Genomic DNA, 14,590 nt, shown 5'->3' on the forward strand with positions numbered 1-14,590 from the left:
TTCTTCGAGCTATGTGTCCAGCCCATCTCCATTTATGGCTTTTAATAACCTCTATTACATCGCAAACCCTTGTCTGCCTGCCAAAAGAGGAATGACTGGATAAGGAAGCAGACAATTATTAGTAATATAATTTACAATAATTGGGGTACCTATCTTATAACAAAAACAGATAAGTCTACATATTATGATCAAAATTTGAATGACTTTTTCATGATATAATGAGTCTGTTTTAAGTTGCTTTAAAACCCAATCAGCAAAATTTCAACGCCTTCAAATGCAAATCTTTATGAAGAATATACCATATGCCATAAGAAAGTCTAAGTTCTTTAGAACGACGTATAAATGATTGTTTTATGTATTTTATTTTCATCCGCAATATCGATATTCTCAGCAGTACGTTTACGTTTTTAACGAGTAGGATTCTTAACATCACAAATATTACCATTTGACTCAAATTTTTTAATTAAATTACGAATAGTAAGCTCTGTAGGTCAATTATTTTGACCACAAATTTCACGTAATGTCCGAAACGTAGCTCAAATAGATTCATTATTGTTGTAATATTTTTTAACAATTTGTATACGATATAAAACTGTGTATATTCCCCTGACGATTTGCCAAACAATACTGAACACAAATGTCAATTTCGGTGGGTCGAAAATGGCTGCTATGACGTTTTACACTATATAGCTAGACTATACTATGTAGTTTAAAATTTAGAAGGGATCTTCTTGGTGGTGTTGGCTTGTGTGTCTCTGATAAATACCTTAGGAATCGAGGGCATCCGTTGTTTGTTCTCCCAATGTGCAGAACTAGCCTGCCATTAGTAATGCCAATTGGGAGGGCAATAACCATGTTTAATGAAATCTCTTCGGATATTGATATATTCCACTTACATGAGGGTGAATTTAGTTGGACGTTGTTTTATAAGTTTTTAGGATAGGGTCTATCAAAGTTCACTCTGTGTGCTTCCATCTACTTTTACTTTATTTCTTATTTTATTACTTATTGTATCATTAACTCACATTTCTCTGTATTTTTATTTTAAAAATTGTTAACACTTATTTTATATCATGTCGTGAACGCTTTAAATTTATAATTTGTTATATTGTTCATTATATGCAAAATAAATAAATTTGAATATGTAAGGCGATCCTGTTTTTGACATAAATCACATCCATTAGTAATTTAAATGTGCGGGTGTAACGTGGAATTACTACATGTAACTGAAAGTTAATAAGGTAAAACTATTTAAATGATTTCTTCACGCATCTCTGTACTGATATTACACCAGCGATCCACATGATTCAGTGTTGACTTGGCAAAAAATCGCACGTCGATACGTTTAAATATCGAATGTTGTGCTTGCTAATGTAGGATGTTCCGAAGTATGGGAGGGTAGATTAAGTTGGTAAATTAATAAAATATTAACACTGATTCCGACTACATCACTAAAACTCAAGATTGTATGTGGCTGAAAAGCACCTGAGCTAACGATAGAGCGGTGGCAATTCTATGGAAAGAAAAAAAAATGAAAATGATTGCCACATGTCGAAATTAATTGCTTTTTATGGCGCGTTTTAATGACACTCACAATGAGGTCAGCTGTAAATATTACTTTATCGACGAACGATGGAAACAAAGGGTGTAAAAAAAAATTAAACCAATAATTTCTAAAAATAAAATTATATCTTTTGTACAGCGAGTTTTAAAATTCAGACATTAATCGGAGAAATTCTTTGGTTTCTTTTATGAAATCAAATAATATTGAAAATTGTTTGAAATCGCATTTTACGAAGATAACCAAAGTTTTTCAATAATGATTCATCTCATGTAGTAACAATTAAAGCACAATTTTCCCTCCAAAACTGAGAATATTGACTTTTATACTGTGGATGGACGTTTGGATACCAGTGGCGTGGGGTGGAGGTAGGCTGTTGTGATCCGTCATAAATAGTGCATTACTGAATTAGTTCAATGAAAACAAATATGTATGACTGACAAAGTTTAGTGTGTACTATTTATGTCGGATATTAACAAACTATCTCCACACTTCGCCACTAGGATACATAATATAACATTTATGTTTAAGACGTTGAAGATTACCTTATATTTTATAAGTAGAGCCTAACTTTACTCGAACAACATCTTCTTGGCTACTTGATAAAACTGTGAACTAACAAGATCCTCCCATTTTTAACCGCAATTCCATTATAAACTAACAAGCTCATCCCATTTAGTCGACAACAGTGCCTTTTGGCTTTTGCCTAAATCTTCTTGTTGGAGAGTAGTGAAGCTGAATGTATGTTACTAAGAATAACAATTAAACCATCTGCGAGGCATTTAATAGTTTAGGTTAATTTGTAGCAAACCTTACAAGCGTGCTCTGTGATTTAGATATTTAAAAATCCAACATTGAATTATTGTAAAAAAACTAGTACTTAAACTAGATTTTTTTATAGAATTAATGATTATAATTTGCTATTTAAACGAAATCGCAATCTTATGTACTTAAGTAAGTCGGAACAAAGTAAACTGTAGATAACAGGCAGTCATTCTCAATTTGGGAGCGGTCCGAACTCTAAACATCTAAATAATCTCAAATATTTACTTGTAGATTTCTGATGGATGTTTTTCATATATGAATCTAAAAAAAAATGGTGTCGTCGATTTACTTTTCAGCATAAAGAAACATAAAGATTGGATTAGTGCACGTTGTCGTGGAGCGGATAGACGCTGTGGCGTAGGGCTAGAGGTAGGGAGCCACACTAGTGCTACACATTATAGTATGGAAGCTAACATTTTTCTACCTTTTTGTAGCCCAATATATACAATGTTAACTAACACAAGTAGTGGTGGTATATTATTTTATACAGTGTTTAAACAGCTATTAACATGAATCAATCAATTTTATTGTAAATTGAAATTTTTGACTATATTTGCATTTTTTTATGACCATGTGTATTGTCATGATCAATAAATCATTTTAAAACAAAAACCATTTGTCTTTTGTGACATTTTTCTTAAAAACTTCTATTGATGCATATTTTGCATTATTAAATAAAATCGCATTTTTTATTTAAAAAGACTCGTGTAAAATTTAAAAAGAAAACAATAAAAGGTAAGTACGTAGCGTATATCTGTCTTGGTTAATAAATGCGTATCTGTTTTATTGTATTGTTTATATCAGTCATATCCAACGCATCGATCGAGGGATGGATTTTGGTAAGTCGTAAAAATGTAAAAATTGTGTGCATTCTAATATATTCAATATTAAGCAAATTATTGGGCCTTAGATTAATATAATAATTGAATCAAGTTATCCTAACAGGTGTAAAAATGTCCTTGTAGATGCTAATCTCTCGCCGCATTAATTCAGTAGCCCGAAAAATGTCACACAATAAAAATATTAACACCCAACTGCTGCAGTTTGTGTAGTATTTATTATTTTATTGTCACAATGAGTTCATTAAAGGGAGGCAAAACTATGGCATATGTCGCGCGTTCTGCCGAGGGGACGTTCGTGGAAATAACGTCACGTTTGACGGACTAATTAAAATCACAGTATCAAAATATTGGGAGAATTTAAGAATGATTTTTTCGAAATATTTTGAAGCCAGGTTTCGTTTACGGACTTATTGACAGTGAGACAATAGAACGCAATGCCTCCGGAATGGCTTCAAATATTTAAAATATCATTAGTATGCTAAAGTTTATTCAATATGTACCAATCATACCACTCAGCATTACAAGGGTGACATACTTCGATATTTATGTTTTGTTGCCAAAACAAATCAGAGTGGCAGAAGCGTTTGTCAGCATTTCCTTAACGGCCCACGTGCTCGTCTTAGGTCAAAATTGAGTTTTTATTGTATTTTCAAACCATGATCCTGGACACTCCTTAAACGTTGTAGATAATCTATTTATATAATTGTAAAGCCTTATTTTCTTTTATAATTATTTTAAACATTTGATGACTGCATAAAGTATTTTTGTTACATAAAATAGTATTCTTTTAAACCTCTTGCTCTAATGTTTTAGAATATAGTCATATTTCGGTACATAACTGTGCAGTGGTGTTAAGATTTTTTACATTTATTAATTTTTAAACGCATTTATCAATCCATAAGTATAATTTATTACGAGATAATTTTTGTAAAATATTCACGATAAAAAATTATATTGATAATCTCTGTGATCCCAAATTTGACAAGAATTAGGCATTTTATTATTCAAAAAATCGGCAAGATTAACACATTTGAAGATGATTCTAAAGATACTTATTATAAGCTATATCTTTGACCATTCAAGTGTGATAAACATCTTATGAATAATGATTGCTTTATAATAATTATTGACCTAAGAATAAGGTAGTGTTTTTTTGAAATACGCCATTTCTTTTGTCATTCCCCAGTGGTTAAGCTACAACATACGGCCGTAGCCATAAATTGACAAACTATAATTGAAGTAGGGAGTAAAATGATATTGACGCGCGTGTTTGAACATGTACCGTTTAAAAAAAAATTAAAAAAATTTCGGTTAGGTACATGTTCAAACACGCGCGTTAACATAATTTTACTCCCTATTTTAATTATAGTTTGTCAATTTATGGCTACGGCCGTATGTTGTAGCTTAACCACTAGATAGATTATCTACAACGTTTAAGGAGTGTCCAGGATCATGGTTTGAAAATACAATAAAAACTCAATTTTGACCTTCGACGAGCATGTCCCCCCTTAAACATAACCTAAATAAACAGTGTCTATATTTGATTGCGATAATGACTCTTGTAATGTATAGATTTAATTTGTATAAATAGCAAGGACGATCTATAACTCGTCAATACTCCACTTGAGTCGTCCAGTCACTTGCTCATAGACTCTCAAGCTCGTCACCCGATCATCATCACCACCGGATCACGGCTCGGTCTGAGTTCACCGCGATACTCTGTTCCGTTATCTTACTCCGATCATTGTAACTCTCTGTACTCTGCATCAAGACAATAAACATTTACATATATATGCACCGCTGCTACTTCAATCACCTCATCACCTCCACCTCATCGAATCCCAAAGTGGTGAACCCAATGTAAGTGAAGAAAGTCGATGTGATCATCCAACGCCAATAATATTTCTCAACATTCGAGAGTTGTATTCTTATTACCGCATCCAAAAGATGATGCAATTAGCATTAGGTACATACTACAAATGCGTTTTTTCCATTAGCTCTTCAATTCTATGTGGATCTTGGCCGACTTTTCTTAGCCAAAGGTTTCTTAACAGGATCTGTTGAAGATGAATGGATGTTAGCCACCACTCAACCTATTATCTCTTTTATTCAAACATACATTTGAAAAACAAAATGTGAATATGACAAGTGTGGAATTCAAAATTACTATAAATACCTTCGTACACCCAGTGGATATGATAGTTCGTGCAATTAAAATAAAATAACGGGAGGGAAACAACCCGATTCGATAGAAGAAATGTAAAATATATTGTCGGTGATGGCGACTTTATACTTTATTCAAATTAGCTCCTACTACTTATTATTATACATGAGATGAATTAATGGTGTTGTATGTAACACTTTATGTAAACTGGTCTGTCCATTGGTGTAGTATAATCTTTTTAATGGTGTTAATTCTTGGCTGAAAATCATTTAATGAAGACACAATAAATATTTTGTGCCTACTTATTAGACATGTGATTAAATTATATTTAAAAATATATATATTATACCTACCAACTTAAGATCATAATATAGATCTCCACAGAGTGGAGATTGTCTTAATAGATTTTTTATATGAAATGAATGTTAGCCACTTGCTCAAACTTTTAGGTCCATACCTACGCTGGGTCCAAACACACATTGTTCAGACCCGGGATTCAAACCTTCGGGACCCTCGACATTATAAGCCAACGCGATAACTGCTCGGCCATCATGGGGTAAAAATAAGTAAGTATAATATTACATAATGTAATTTTACACATTTTTTTGTAGTATTGACATGTGTGTCTCTAATAACTATCTTAGTAATCGGAAGCATATGTTGTTTGTTCTACAAAGGTGCAGAACCAACCTGCCATTGATAATGCAAATTGGGAGAGCAATAACTATGTTTAAAAAAAATCAATTCGTAGACGTTGTTTTATAAGTTAAAAAAAATAGTGTATGTCTACTTAGCTTTGTTGATAATATTGTTAATTTTGGTAGTTAACATAGGCATCTTTATTTAATCCCCCCCCCTCCCCATATCATATTGTAAACGTCTTGTATTTATAATTTGTAAAGTACACTATATGTCAAAATAAATAAATTTGAATTTGAAATATTTGTTTTCTTCTTCGCTATTTTTTAAATTATAAAATATTAATGCCGAGGCTCCGAGCACATAACGTGTTATGACATGTTAACTGCTAACAGATCCTTCCTCGCCTGGGGCCATCGAGCTTCAATCCTTATTCCATGGTCATACGCTGCTAAGCATGAGCTACTGTCAATCAGGATCGGCCCTGGGGCACCCTCCCCCATAAGCCACCATACAACCCCCAGCCCCCATAAACCCCTGCAGGAACAAAACGAAAAAACAAGTGGCAGCTTTGCGATCTGACGTTTATTGCTCTATATCCGTCACACATCAAAAAGCTGAATGGGGGATAAGTGCTTGGTGTGGTATTTTGATTTCTCTACTGGAAATAATTCGGTATATTAATAATATCAGTTAGCATCATCATTTTTTTAAATTATAAATTGATATAATATACATATTTGTTACCTACTACTAACCAATGGTCTGTACTTATAAGCGGTGATGTTCTCTGACACATATGATGTAATTGATTCGTTATAAGATTTAAATAGATGCCTCAAAATAGTATAAATCAATTAAAATTATTAAATTATACCAACTTCATAATGCTGTAATGTACCTATAAATAATCCATGCAATGAACATCAAAGGGGCCTATTACATAACCACCAAACAAATACGTATGTTATTTTTTATTGTAGGAGGCCTGAAAATCAGTCAGACTTCCGCGTTCATAAACTTCGTCGCCAAGCTCTTAGAGCTTGAACTTGTCACCTGACCAACATGTCTATTAGGGATTGCAATACCGGTATTTCAAAACCGGTACTCAATTATTTATCAATACCGAAATACCGGTTTCAAAAATTCAAAATACCGGTATTTTCGGTATTAAGAAAGCATACACTTATCAGCATTATCTTTTCAATACTTACTTTACTACTATAATATATTGTATATTAAATTAAGTGTATATTATGGTTCCAAAACGCAAATATATTGAATGAAACCAACAAATTAAAGTTAAATAGTATTAAAACAAAATCCCTCAAATATATTTATATAATTGTAGCGATGAATTAATATATTTCAAAAAAGAAAACATTTGTGGCAAATATTTCCAATAACTCTTCTATAACAATTGATCAAACATTGATAGTACATCCAACAAACGTTGAATTTCAAAGATTTTTCTAAAGATAGTATTTGTAAAAATAAGCAGTTTTAAAATATTTTGATCTATTACACATTTACAAAGGTCAAAATAAAAAATGTAGGTTAGTACTTTTGGTTGCTATAAAATAGAGTTTCTAATGGATTTTGATAGGTACCTACTTTTTTTCTATAAGTAATATGTTTTGACGAATACCGGTATTCAATAATAAATACCGAAATACCGGTATTGATATATTCATATGGTATTGCAATCCCTAATGTCTACACGGCGGAGAACTACAATATGCAAACCACGTCCTCAAGGAATGTCCGAGAATGTGGTCTGAAAGGGAAGAGATGCTTAAGTCGGTCCAGCCACCTATGGGCCCATCGGGCCATCCAACCTGGTCGCCACAAAGGTCAATTTTGTTGCGTTCAAAATAATTTTCGGCATCTTATTGCGGGCGTAATGATCTCTTTACATAGTTTTGTATGTCGATATTGTTTTAGCTTTGTTTTTTGTACTATATATTATGTATATTTATTAATTGGAATCTTTTATTTTTGTTAGCTCACAGTGCTTCTCTCTCCCATGGGCAACTCAGTCAAAGCACACTTGAGTACGTGGTGACCTCGGTCTTGGGTATGTGCTCCTGAGACATTTAAAGGCGTAAAAAATACTGCTGCTTCACACTTAAACGTGGAACCTCGTGATACACTCGAGTAAGACAAAGTGTGGTGCGGGGCGGTTTGGTTTGGAGGGGTCTATGTTTGTGTTATTCCTAAACCCCGCACTAGTACTTACTTATATCCACAAAATTGTCCCTCCTTCGGGAATTCAGTCGAAACTTACTTTTAATGATATTATATGTAAAGTAATTAAAGTAATCAAATATTAATATTACATTTTGTTTAAGAAATTTTATGAATATCATAAAGTCATTTATCTATAAGGCATGTAAAAAATATTTAACCTGGCCCCATATTCCTGAGAAATTAACACTCAAGTAACGTCGTATGATGGTAATAGCAAATGAGGGCATTTGGACTTCGTCCCCTTTCCTAGGATAGTCAACTGGGAAGAGAGAGCGCTGGACAGAGATTCCCGGAGAAACGTTGTGCAGTCGGCCATGGACCTGAACGGCCCCTAGCGCCAGTTTAATAATAATGAGTGGCAATGATTGCACATTGCATTTAAGTTAACGATGGATAACCATAAAAATAGTGCGAACTTAGACAGTTACCTTTAGAAAGATAATAATACAATATTGTGAATGACATTACTATCGAATATACGTACATTTAATATAGTTTACTTAAGTAATATTTCTATTCAAAAAATGGACTAAATGGGACTTAAACTCACATCCATACACCTCAGATGAGAGTTTTCCCAATTAAGTTATCGGCTTTACTAATGTTCACCTAACAAATATGCATATAAGATAGTTTGTTAGTTTAAACCTACGTAATAATATTACTAACTGACTTATGGTGTGGTGGATTTTTAACAAATTTTAGTTATGACGTATTTACTTACGTTTATAAATATTTTTTTAAATAAATTATTTTTTATTTAAGATTGACTAGTACACATGATTTAATAATGCGATCGCGATGGATTTGGATTTAACTCCCATTCGGCACAAGTTTTTTTCAATGATTTTTGTGATGCTGTTCCAAATTAATGAATGTTCACATTTTAAAATCTCGTGTATTATTCATTTGGTAGGTATGTATTATTCATTCATTCCTGATAAAATACTATTTGCCCATATCATACTTAATCAATCAAAAATTATATGAATTAATTTGTAGTAAAGGAGCCTAATCGTTACGCTGCTTGCTTACGATTGTTACCTACGGGTATGACATCAATGAACCACGAACCCAATGAGGTAATTTCCTATGAATTCATGATCGACGTAGATGTAAATGTATGGAATTGTCTAACCTTAGACTTTACGGTATGGCATGACTGACTGAACAATGCCAATAAAACCGATTATAAATAAAAGATTTTATTAGTTATAAAAAATGTAATTTTAGATGAAACTGGTAGGTATATTGATACTTTATTCAATTAATGAAAGTGGAAGGATACTAAAAATAAATAGATATAACATTGTGTTGTTATTAATACAGAAGATCTTGGAGGAGCATTAAACATTCAACGTGTCATTTTTTTTCAAATAACTTACGTCAATTGCTCTATTATATTTCACTCTCGGAACGTACGGTCAGAAATAAAATAACTACAGTAAGTCCTTGACTTACGCGATTTCGACTCACGTGAATTCATACCTATTTACGTGATTAATTTAAAAATAATTAATTAATTAAATAATACGAAAAAGGTGAAAAGATGGCAGACATCGTACGCGCTCATAAAATGAGTCATTCTACGATTAGAACAATTATACTCGATAAAGTTCGAATTATCGATCATGTGAAAAAAATCAATACCAATGCAATCTACGATTATTACCAAGAATATAGAAATATTAATAGAAGAAATGGAAAAATTATTGGCTTTATGGATAGAAGATATGCAGCAACAACACCTCCCAATAAGCCTTATGTTCATACAAGAGAACGCCTTGAGTATTTATGTAGACTTAAAGTGCATAAATAACGATAGTGTTGCTACTCATAGATTCACTGCAAGAAACGGATGGTTTCAAATATTTAAAGACCGTAGTAAACTACACAACATCAAAGTGACAGGTGAGGCTGCTAGTGCAGACACAGAGGGAGCTATGAATTTTATCAAGAGTCTAGCATAAATCATAAATAATGAGGATTTTCTGCTCCAACATTTTTTTTATGTGAACGAGACTGAATTTTCCTTGGACCAGACCAATGTTCTGGGTCTCGTTAATTCTCTGTCTAAATGAAACAGTGTTCGAGAGTTCTGTCAAATCCATGAGGCTGAGTCTAAGGGCGTGGAGTAGGTATTTCACTTCGGAGAGCATCTGACAGACATGCTTAATGATGTATGGTATTAAAAATGATTGTAGTCGGTGTGTGTATTTAAACCAATGACATGAAATATCATGTTTGAGATTTAATTTCGCTTTTCCTTTCTTTACACTCTGACAGGTTACGAGACCCAATTACCGTAGTGGAGAAGCAGTAGTAAATTACACATATATAACTACTTGAGAAAATTATAAATATGTATTTTAATTAATTGTCTCAAGATAAAAAAAAAACGGTGAAATTGATTATAAATAAGTATAAAAGTAAATTGAAACACAAAATGTTGCAACCAGTAAAGTTTCCATAGATAAGCGATAATATAATAAATCTTGCAAGATTCTAACACTATATAAAGAATAGTGATAACATAAAATAAAAGAAATCTGAAAAGAAGAATGGAAAAGTAATATTAATATTTATATAATAATAAGTTAATATTTTTTATAATATACATATAGGTTTATCAGTGTTATTGTTGAAATTTATACATACTAGTGTAAGAAAGGACAGTAAAAAAGAAAAAAACATAGTAAAAACACATTATTTAAATTGCGATCAGAGTCTAATACACAAAATATTGGAAATGGCGCGTTTAAAAGAAGCATGTGATATATTAAATGGACCAATAGTAGAGATATAACTATCATGCTTATTGTTACAAGACCGTCGAATGAAAGAGGTCCGGGAAAAACTAGAATCACCTCGACTAGCATGGTATAAACAGAAACCTTGGTGTCGTATAAATCTCGATGTATAATGGAAAATCTTCCTTTGGAGTAGGCTTAGCGAGTCAAAAAAACAATTTATAATATTGAAAAGAAAATTATGGCCTGGTAGAGTATTGTGATGTCACCAGGAATCGATTGCAGAATCAACGGTGTGAAAACTCACTGTTTTGTGCATTACGTTGCTAGCATCACGACCCTTCCCACTTTGCTTCAAACGAACGTCAGCTAACTACCGATTCTCGAAAAAAAATGTAATACACCAAAATAATAAAATCTAAGCAATAATTAGCAATAATTCGCAAAACCATATCAATCACACTGTATATAAAACGCATGCATGCCTGCAAACTACATCGGCTATAAATACTACCCTATAGCTCATTGTGCTGCGTTCCCATTGTGCATTTGATCCCTCCATTGTGAGCTTGTGTAAACGTTGACAGATGGCGTAGTGTGTGTTTTGTCTATGCCTCCGACCACTTTTTCATTCCACTACTTAAATTCAACCGGTATTAATACTTTAGACTTTTTATATTATTGCTGTCAAGACAAAAAGCACCCAAACTTAGATTGTTTAATATAATATGTAGTGTTTCCAACTATATGACATGACTTATCGTATGCTTGTCATCTTCTTATTCGTGTAGTATGATATTTTTGTTACCGGAAGATTTTGGTAATACACAAGCTATAATAACAAATAGAAAAAAATAATGGACGCTATGTATATCTCTAAACTGCCTTATTAAAACGAATGACCTCAACTCAGTATACATAAAATCGTGGGGTTACTGCCAAAAGTTAGTAAATCTCGTAATGATATTATAGAGTATAGACTATAGAGTAATCGAAATTTGAAGTTTGACATGCCCAATGGCATATAAAATGAAGCATAATGCTAATTTTTTTGTGCTTTATGTGCATATTCTATACCCGGGTGATTTGGCTGTCGAACAGCCTTCTCAATGGGTTGGCCCAACTCCTTACGGCACTCTACGACATGCAAGGCTGCTCATGAATCCAATAAACAAGAATTTTAGAGCGAAGAATGGTATATATTTTATATATGTTACACCGAATGTGCGAAATTAACTATTACATGAAATGGGCAAAATTTTGGCTAATTCATGTAATAGTCAAGCCTGTTGCCTTATTCATGAATTAGGTAAATTTTCTGCTGAGTACATGAATTCGCCAGGGTATGGAATTCTTGAACTGTCAACATGACAGAAGAAAAAGTAAATTTAATACGGATGGTTTTATTAGTTATAATAATTGGACATAGTATAATATTATTATTATTAGGTTAGGTTAGGTTAGGTTAGGTTTTGTAATTCTGAATTACATTATTCAACTGAATGTATATTTTGAGGTTAGCTATCAAGTGTCAACAAACAATCACAAACATTCAATCAACCATTCAAACGCCAACATAACAAACATTCAACCGAATCAAATCGCGAAAATACTTTTCAATAAAATTCTTCCGTTATCATATTATAGTTCTAGATTTTTTTTTGCGCATAGTAAATGGATATGAACGTCATTGGAGTTATTGATTGGTATATTTTTATATTATAATCAATGACAATTGACACATTTGTTTAGTTTGATTAGTTGCAAAAAACACCACCGCTCTGGAGCGCGATCATCTATTTTGACCATAGATAATATATGTACATTTTGACTAATGCATGAGCATTATTTTATACATTTAGTTTAGTTGCAAAAAATACCACCGTAGCGCTACTATCTAATTTGTCCAATACATGAACTTAGCAGAAAAATTACTGCCAAATTCACGCACTCTTAAGATATTTTGTCTAATTCATGAATAAGGCAACGGGCTTGCATTTTTCATGATTTAGGCAAAATTTTGCCCATTTCATGTAATATTCAATTTTGCACATTCGGCGTAACATATATAACATTAAATATAAAATAATATTAATCTTAACTAAATTGTAGCCAAATCAATCTGGTTATAAGATCGTCAGACACCAGTTCCAGCCTAATACCCGAAAGTGGATCAATTTAGTAAACTTTAGCCGGTACTTATTTAAAATATTTTATTCATGCCACAAGTAAACGGAGCTTAGAATTCAGTCCAATTCAAAAGTGATTATGAAAAAATGTACTGCCTTGCTTACTTAAAAGCGCAGTGAAATTAGATCTTTAGTACATATCTCGCCTACTATTTGATTGTTTTGTATGTATCAATGGTCGTTGTCATTGCCATTACGAACTTGTCGTTATCTCTACGTCGATATAATGAAAAAGTGCTTGAAAAATGGGGAGGCACTATTTTATTTAGCACTACACTGAACTAAGTATATTTCTAAGATTTCTCCAAGTATGTTTTTAAATTTAAAAAATACCACATTTTTGAATATATTAAATCAGTCTTAAATAAGAACAATAATACAATTAATTATATCTCCATAGAATTGCATTATAAAACATTTTTTTAATTTTTGATATATAAAGACCCTTATCTCTATAACAATAAATCAATTATAAGGTAGAGTTTACCTCTAATAATAAATTAAAACAAATTTAAGTAAAAAAGACATGAAAAGATAACAAATCTACATTTTTCAGATGGTATGCTGGCATATGGTATTTTACTTGACGCAGGACTGACGTTTCGTGTCAGCCATACTGCACTGTTTAAAATCATTAAAGAAACCATGTAGGCATTTATCTAATTACTATATACCTACTGCAGGGTCGGAAAAACCAATAAGTTTTCTAAATATTTAAAAATTTAACATTCTTTATTAAACACACATAAGTAAGAATTAATATGTTTATTCGAAAAAATGTTGAAAAAATAATAATATGATGCTTGGACGGCACTCAAACCCACATCAGATTTCAGCCTATCTGCTTTATTGATTTAGCCACCTGCACCATACCCAATTACGACAAAATTACACTAATAAGCGTTCAACTGAAGCATTTTTCAAATTTTGTTAATATTGGCTTTTGGAAAAGAAAATTTTAGCAACGTTTCAGTTGCATGACTATTAATTATTTAGACATCGTGTAAAATGTGTAATACAGATTCGACGTAAATTGTTATTAATTTAGCTTCTGCGCATATATTCTATAGGTACACAAGACTGCTATCGTCCACTATCGGCGGCTATCGAGGGTAGTTTTTCATATTTTTGTATTGGAGTATTATAATTTTTACAATAAGTTAGTGGTAATTCTTACAATAAGTGCTATGTTTTAACAGCACCTCTCTTGGCTGTGATAGACTGATAGACAGTTTTGACTGTATAGACGGCTAACTTATTGTAATAATTATAATACTTATTTATTTATCTGTTTAAAATTGTATATTTTTTGTTTTCAAAATTTAATTTTTCTATATAAAATTGTTCTGAAGTACCTATATTTCTTTTAT

The 14,590-nt window shown here is 32.1% G+C and overlaps 1 long non-coding RNA gene across 1 annotated transcript; it reads left to right on the forward strand.

The window, feature by feature from the left end:
- The first annotated feature begins 3,153 nt into the window (after positions 1–3,153).
- LOC147071272 (uncharacterized) lies at positions 3,154–8,238 on the forward strand. Its single transcript, XR_015070804.1, has 3 exons — positions 3,154–3,225; positions 5,842–5,958; positions 8,037–8,238. It is a non-coding gene; the product is annotated as an uncharacterized LOC147071272 (long non-coding RNA).
- Positions 8,239–14,590: the final 6,352 nt, after the last annotated feature.

This window comes from Rhyacophila brunnea, unplaced genomic scaffold, assembly GCF_057557595.1.
Source record: "Rhyacophila brunnea isolate RB1 unplaced genomic scaffold, BYU_Rbru_1.0 scaffold_20, whole genome shotgun sequence".
Taxonomy (NCBI): domain Eukaryota; kingdom Metazoa; phylum Arthropoda; class Insecta; order Trichoptera; family Rhyacophilidae; genus Rhyacophila; species Rhyacophila brunnea.